Consider the following 7125-nt stretch of genomic DNA (forward strand, 5'->3'; position numbering starts at 1 on the left):
TTGATTCAAATTCCAATCCAACATCCTGTGTTGTAGTAAATTCAATTCAAATTCAAAGACATGAAATCAAAGTTAATTGTTAAATTTAAAATTGTGCCCAACAAATGTGCAGCCACAATCATTATCTGTAATTATCTGAAATAATATCACTTTTGACAAAAGGCACAGGAAATTTGTTCTAATTTGTTTAACCTCTGAAATAAAACGACTGGTTTTCAATGTTTTTTTTAGGGTCAGTTAAAAAAGAATTAGGTATGCGGCTTGGCAAAAGAAGAACTAAACCTATGACAGGTGTGTGCAGAGAATCAGTGTGTTTCCTGGAATTACTGCATGTGTGATTGTGTGAGAATAATGGGACTTTCCAGTTATCTGAGAGGTGGGTGATAAAAGGCTTTTACTGGCAGACAAAAAGAGTGTAATCATCATCATGATTAAAAGAGGAAAGTGTTCAGAAAGGGATGGGAGGGGGGAGGAGAAGAGAGGAGAGATGGGAAAGCAGAGAGGTTATTTTCCTCTGAAACTTGTTTATGGTGTGTGTGAGTGTGAGTGTGAGTGTGAGTGTGTGTGTGTGTGTGTGTGTGTGTGTGTGTGTGTGTGTGTGTGTGTGTGTGTGTGTGTGTGTGTGTGTGTGTGTGTGTGTGTGTGTGTGTGTGTGTGTGTGTGTGTGTGTGTGTGTGTGTGTGTGTGTGTGTGTTGCACAGATCAATGCAACTCATCCACTTAAATCTCCTGATCCATTCATCAATACAAACTAATGAAACAACCAGACACATACAGACACAAATAGAGAGATGGGGAGAAAAGCAAAGCAAAAAAGACAGAATGAAAAAAGGAACTATTGTTACAATTATACATATACAACATAGCATGAGAACAATTATCAATAGTATTTTAATCACAATACATCTAATCATGTTAAATCTCATGCATTGAAGGTTATAAAGACAAATGTAATTATTATATAGCAATATCACGAGTGTTGTTGTAATGCGGGTATATACACAGTCCTTATGATATTCAGACCAAGAACACGGATGTAAGTGTGATATTTATACAACTCTTCAAAAAACAGTCAAATATTGAGTCACTTACATTTTAAGCCAATTATTTTGTCTATTTTTGCTCCCACAACAAAAATAGTTCCAAACAAAGCCAAACCATATTCAACTGCTACGTCTCCAGCAATATACAGCAGTGGTGATTCGTTCCTGAATGACTCAGTTTAATTAAGCAAATGGTTGAGTCAATGATTCAATGGTATTCAACACCACCTAGGCCTACTCCTGCAATGAGATAACCTGTACAAAGAGTCACTGGAAAATACCCACAATTCACAGTCTGTCTGGAATGCACACACACACTGGCAGCACCTGCTGGTCAAAATGATGTAAATGCAACCACAAATTCCAAACATGCACAAAACACACCTTTTACGAACCAATTTCAAATGTTTTCTTGAAAGTTATCTATTCAATGAAATCTACAAATCATCACATACCATTAAACATGAAGTGTCTGTACAATAGGTTTCTTAATTTGTAGGGCTTGTTTCGTGTCTTTTATGGAGGGCTTGGTTAAAGGGATAGTTCACTGTGAGAAAACGAACAGTATTTATATCGTTTTTACCTCTACACAACCACGTCCAAGTGATCTGAGGGCGTGCGCGCTTCCTGGTGTGTGACGTGTGCGCGCGTTCTGGCTTAGTCTGCGCAAGCGCCTGGTTGTGTACAAGAGGTAAAAACGATATAAATACTGTTCGTTTTCTCACACAAACCGCTCGTTTCGTTTCTTAGGCCATCAATGTGTACTTACGATGGGGAATTGTTTAATTTGGACTTCTCTGTGCATGCTCTTTGAGGTGGTGACCATAGACCTGCATTAAATGACTGACAGACAAGAACGGTTTGACCTAAAAATATCAAAATTTAAACTACTACGGAAACAAAGACACCTACATCTTGGATGCCCTTGAGGTAAGCTAAAACATACCAACATTTTTTTTCAAAGTGAACTATCCCTTTAAGCAGCCTGCAGGCCAATAAGAGTAACTGCTATGAATCATGATCATAATAGAGACAATGGTTCATGGTCTAACTGAGATTGCAGTGACAGTTTTGTTCGCAAGTTAAAGGGATAGTTGGATCACCCAAAAATTTTAATTACCCCATGATTAAGTCACCCTCAAGCCATTGTGTATATGACATTCTTCTTTCAGACGAATAAAATCGAAGTTATATTCAAAACGGTCATTCACTGCCATTATAAAGCTTGGAAGAGCCAGGACATTTTTTAATATAACTCCGATTGTATTAATCTGAAAGAAGAATGTCATATACACCTAGGATGACTTGAGGGTGAGTAACCCTCATGGGGTAATTTTCATTTTTGGTTTAACAATCCCTTTAATCTAGATAATCTATATAATGAGTAAGACATTAACAGAGTTCCAATAACTCCATTCCAGAGTCCATTTTAGCCACGTGTTAATGGTAAAAGAGCGTGCTGCCATCTAGTGGTAGTTTTCTGATATTACTACCAGCAGACATTTTTTTGACTGAGTGCATGCTTCATCGATTGTTATAATTTGCAGGGCAATACTGTCACTGTGATAAAGCATTTAATAAAATAAAATAATAAATAAAATGTATGTTATTTAGAAAATTCTAAAGTAAAATGAAATGACAATAGTTTTACAATGATTTATCAAGCCTATTACTAATTGTTCACCATTGGATTTGTGTAATTCTTATGTAGCCTAAAGCCCTGCATTTCAGCCCGAGCCCGACGGGCCCCGACTTTTTTACGCCCCTAGGGCCGGGCTTCGGGCCAATTTTCACGTCATAGTTCACATGCGGGCCGGGCCTCGGGCCTTTTTTGGGTTATCCTTCTTTTTATATTTTTAGACATTAATTAAAAAAATATGAGAAGTTGACGTCGACGATAGAAAAACAAACATAGAAAGACATTTAATAACCTCATAACTTTCATAATCGTGACTTATGATTGATGACAGTCTCACGCACGCACGCACGCACGCACACACACACACACACAGAAGGTTTCCCATCAGCGCAACCAACGATTCACCTCATGTGCAAATAATGGAGAATATTAAGAGAAAAATCGCAGAGTGATTGAAGAGAAGAGGACTGGGTTAAAATCTTCCACTGTGGATGCTATTCTTTTTCTCCACGATGCTCTGTAGAGACTGTTCTAACTTTTCGTTTGATTGGACTTTATTTCCGTTTAACTGTTGGAAACTACTGGAAAAAAGAATGGCCATGTTCTGTGGTGCATTTTTTAGGTAAGATAACCTGCAAGTTTGTTTTTGATTTATTTAAATTAATTTGTTTAGATTGGCTATTGCTCATTTCGTTTGCGAGCGCTGTTGCGAGCAGCCTGAGCCTGCCTCAGTATTTCAAAAAAAAATTTACTCACTGTGGTTTAATAAATAAACATTAAACTAACTGTCTGTGTGATATGCTTGAAGTGTTTTATATCTATGGATTTTATTGTAGCCAAGTAAAGTAGCGTTGATTTGAGAGGCTAAATTGATCAAATATGTTTTACTCGCTGTTGGCTCGGCTTGCTTGGTCGTCATTTATTTTTTTATTTTTTTAATGCTCCAAACATTTGTCTAAATTAACTTAATAAAGAAATGAAAAGAAAAGAAACAACGAACAAAACGGACATATTTTAATGGCTGCAAATAGGGCAGGCTGCCGCTGTAAAAAAAAAAAAAAAAACGGCCTCGGGCTGATAATTGTGATGAGCTGTCGGACACGGGTCGGGCTAGGGCCTGAGCGTCTCGGGCCAGGGCCGGGCTCGGGCCTAGATTTGAGGCCCGTGCAGGGCTCTAATGTAGCCTACATCTGTGCTTGTATGTGTGTGTGTGTGTGTCTGTTACAGGCCGTTTGAAGCAGAAGGAAAGGTGTTTGTTTGTCTACATGACATTACTCTCACCATATGGTTCACGTGAGGCTCCACAGAGTAATCCACTTTAGCTCCTCGAAATACGCACTTGTTGTTCTTTCATGGTGGGAACTTTCCATTGAAGTTGTTTTAAACTGGGTATGTACCCCTTCCCCTAAACCTCACAGAAACATTTCTGATTTTTAGTGACATACATTAGAATGTTTATATATAATTTGATTTTGATTTCCACAATCTGTGACGTGGTAAACCCTATACATATATGCGACAAAATGTCAAAACAAAGATGGCAATATCCAAAATCGTTATCCTTGTGGGGAATTATTTTTTTTGGTCCCCATGATGAAAACAGCTTATAAATCATACTAAGTGATATTTTTTGAAAATGTAAAAATGCAGAAAAGTTGTCTGTGGTGGGTAGGTTTAGGGGTATGGTTATTGTAAAGGGATAGAATATACAGTTTATACAGAATCAAAATCATGTCTATGGAAAGTCTCCATAAAACATGAAAACACAAGAAAAAAATGTGTGTGTGCATTAGGTCTCATAGTCAGATATTAATATATTGGCATGTTATTTTGCTATTTATTTTTAAATATAAAAATGAATAACTCAATATTAACTCTTTCCCCGCCATTGACAGAATTTTCTGGCAAACCTTATTTTCACTAGTTATAGGGTAGGGAGCGCTATTATGCATCTTCTGAAAGAGTAGGCTACACAATCTGCAGATCAAAACACAGGCGAATATTCTTTTGATATATTTATATGTTCAGATATTCATATAACAGTGGGCCGTGACATTTTTTGCTTAAATATGACGATTTTATGCTTTATACATCACAGAACTTGATGACAATATCTGTATAGTCTAATTTAGCCACGTGTTAACAAACCGCATTTTTCAAGACACATAAAAAGTGTAAAAAAAAAATAATTTGTGGTTTATTACTGATGTATTGTATGGGTCACAGAACAGAAGAATGTAAACACTGGTAAAATCCAAACAGAGTTCTATTGCAGGAAACTAATGACATGAACAGGTGAGTTCTGAATTGAAAGATCAATGCTGAGATGCTAACGGTGAATGACGGCTCTTATCTGTTTGTAGGTGAAGATGACAGATTACTGGATCACTGGAGAAGACTGAAGAAAGGATCACACAGGTAAGTATCTCAAAGGTAGGTATTCAGGTTGGTAGGAACAATGAGACCAAACAAAGGTGAACTGATATGTAACTGCTTTTATAGTGCACGGGTGATGAGTGACTGCAGGTGCTGCTGATCAAAACTCTGGTGATTGAGAACGAGTGGGTGGAGTGTAGAGATCTGGTGCTGAAGGTGTGGCTGACTCTGTGACAGTACCAAACCCCCTCCGCCCAGCATCTCGTTCCTGCTTTTTCAGGGAACAGGGTTACAGTTGAGTAACCCGAGACATTCCCTATCACAAGCTACACTTGATGCTGTGTTTCATTAACGCTAATGGGAATGAGAATACCAATGCTGCCACACTGGAAAGTGTCTGGAGAGGTCTCAGATGTGACCTTTGGATGATGACTCAAGGACATGCAAGCCAGGAGTAGCATGAACATCCAAACTATAAAATCTGATAAATGTGTGCAGAGAGGACCAGCCTGCCGCATCACATATTTGTTGCAAGGTGGCACCCCCTGCCAAAGCCTTGGAGGATGCAACTCCCCAAGTAGAATGGGCCATATCTCCTATGGTTGCGGCCCCCATAGCAAATGAAAAGTTGCACTAACTTACACCACTTGCAGATGAAGTGAACGTAAGTCTGAAGAGCACGGACTGGACACAGTAAGTGGAGCCTTTCCTGCTCCGCCATGAGTGGCGGAGGATAAAAGGCTTCGAGAATGACTGGATGCATGGTCAAGAATAGAACTTTAGGAAGATAGTCAGGGAGAGGGGTGAGGGTGCAAAATAGTTTTGACCAATCCGGGGGCAACGTCTAAGCAAGATGGCGAGACCGACAGGACTTGCAAGTCCCCAATTCTCTTTAGAGAAGTAATAGCCATGAAAAAAAAAACATCTTTGGAGCCAGAAGCTTGACTCCAGTGGCTCAAAAGGGGCTCCAACCAGACCCTCAAGCACAATGGCTAAGTCCTGTGAAGGGACTTTCACTCTGCCTTAGCCACCTGGCTCCATGAATGAAGCAGGCGACCAGAGGGTTTTTTCCCACAGGATCCCCGTCAGTCATACCATAGCAAGCCGAAAGTGACCACATAAACTTTAAGGGGCTGTTTACACCTGGCCACTTCATGTGTTTTCTCAGATCGGATAGCTATCTGATTTATCAAAACGATTCCATTTACACCTGGTCACATAAATGTGTTTTTGCGAAACGGATTTAAATCCGATTTTCAATTCCCGTGCTATATGCAGATTTAATGGAGTGTACGTCACCGAAAGCAAAAGATATGAGCTGCATTTTATTGATCATCAGCTAAAATTTCAAAGACCGCAATAAAAGAGAGCGGCAACAGCCCTGTGAAGATCATTTCGTTTCTTAAGAATTTACTTTTAATGATGATGATTGTGTGTTAAGCGTCTACGACTTACTTTCACTTTGATTTGCGATAGTTTGCACGTTGGCTTAATGAATCGATGCTCAGCTTCTCATCTGAGGTGATGCGTGTTCCAGTAGCGTCGTCATATCTGGCTATAACATTACATATAACACGCTCTCACACGTTTATTTATTTTTTTAGCATTTTGGGAGGAGTACAATTTACATATGTGGTTTCAACAACCAGATGCATTTACACTTGTCCAGTTTCGTCAGGAATGCGGCCCAGACCACCTCCTGAAGTGGTTTGAGCGATCGGATTCAAATCCGTCTCGAATGCGTTTCGGAGGGCATTTACACCTGGTCTTTTCACGATCGGATAGCTATCCGATCTGAGAAAACGCATGAAGTGGCCAGGTGTAAACAGCCCCTAAGAGTAGCAGGACATGTGCCTACGGACAGTTTTTCCTGCAAGTACTGAAACAAGCAATAAACAAGCAATAAACTGGGTCTGCATGACGTGTAGTACACAATCTTTCAAAAGCATGCCATCCAAGGGCATAACTTCTTCTAGTGGAGGGAGCCCTAGCACTTTGGATAGTTTCCACTACATAAGATGGAAGCCCAGCATCTCTTAGTTGGTCCCCTTCAGTCCCCTACACCTG

Source organism: Leuciscus leuciscus (genome assembly GCF_965113295.1).
Source record: "Leuciscus leuciscus genome assembly, chromosome: 3".
Lineage (NCBI taxonomy): Eukaryota > Metazoa > Chordata > Actinopteri > Cypriniformes > Leuciscidae > Leuciscus > Leuciscus leuciscus.